The sequence below is a fragment of the Phocoena phocoena genome, chromosome 4 (genome assembly GCF_963924675.1).
Source record: "Phocoena phocoena chromosome 4, mPhoPho1.1, whole genome shotgun sequence".
Classification (NCBI taxonomy): domain Eukaryota; kingdom Metazoa; phylum Chordata; class Mammalia; order Artiodactyla; family Phocoenidae; genus Phocoena; species Phocoena phocoena.
This window is the reverse complement of record NC_089222.1, coordinates 34266671-34267918: the sequence shown is the minus strand read 5'-3', so window position 1 is coordinate 34267918 and position 1248 is coordinate 34266671. Positions and strand designations below refer to the sequence as shown.

The 1248-nt window shown below is 33.9% G+C and overlaps 1 pseudogene; it reads right to left on the bottom strand.

The window, feature by feature from the left end:
* Window positions 1-763: 763 nt before the first annotated feature.
* Window positions 764-861, bottom strand: LOC136123016 (U6 spliceosomal RNA; annotated as a pseudogene).
* Window positions 862-1248: the final 387 nt, after the last annotated feature.

Sequence of the window (1248 nt, the reverse complement as noted above, 5' to 3'; positions counted from 1 at the left end):
TCTATTTTACGTTTGGTAGTGTATATATGTCCATGCCACTCTCTCACTTTGTCCCAGCTTACCCTTCCCCCTCCCCGTGTCCTCAAGTCCATTCTCTAGTAGGTCTGAATCTTTATTCTCATCTTGCCCCTAGGTTTTTCTGACCATTTTCTTTTATTTTTTAATTATTTTATTTTATTTTTTTTGTAGACTTTTTAATGATGGCCATTCTGACTGGTGTGAGATGGTACCTCATTGTAGTTTTGATTTGCATTTCTCTAATAATTAACAATGATGAGTATCTTTTCATGGGCCTATTGGCCATCTGTATATCTTCCTTGGAGAAATGTCTATTTAGATCTTCTGCCCATTTTTTGATTGGGTTAGTTTTTGTTGTTGTTGTTCTTGAGTTGTATGAGCTGTTTGTATATTTTGGAAATTAAGCCCTTATCAATCGCATCATTTGCAAATATTTTCTCCCAGTCCGTAAGTTGTCTTTTTGTTTTGTTTATGGTTTCCTTTGCTGTGCAAAAGTTTATAAGTTTGATTAGGTCCCATTTGTTTATTTTTGCTTTTATTTCTATTGCCTTGGGAGACTGACCTAAGAAAACATTGGTACAATTTATGTCCAAGAATGTTTTGCCTATGTTCTCTTCTAGGAGTTTTATGGTGTCATGTCTTAAATTTGACTTTTAGCCGTTTTGAGTTTATTTCTGTGCATGGTGTGAGGGTTTGTTCTAACTTCATTGATTCACATGTGGCTGTTCCAACTTTCCCAACACCAAAAAATATGGAATGCTTCACAAATTTGCGTGTCATCCTTACGCAGGGGCCATTCTTCTCTGTATCGTTCCAATTTTAGTGTATGTGCTGGGAAAGCAAGCATGGCATTTATATGTTTAGATGTTTGTAACAGGTTACTTAATTTAAAAACATATCAATTTAAGTCAATTATGTAAATAATTTGCATGCTATATTCTTTTCTAAAATTTTGTTTACTCTTTTTAAAAAATCCTAAAACATATTTTAGAAAGTCCAAACAATAAAAAAGCATGATTTTAACAGAAAAAGTTCTTCTGATCCACTAACTCCCACCTATCCCATGGAATACTTTCCAATTTTTTATTCTTATTCCTACCTGGTGCCCAGGGAAACAGCTGCCGAATTTGGTCTTCACTGTGGGAAAATTCATGAATCATTTTTACATCACTCCTTTGACATTTCCTAATAAAACAGACATGACAATTAGAATCAATCTAAGCAAGTTTA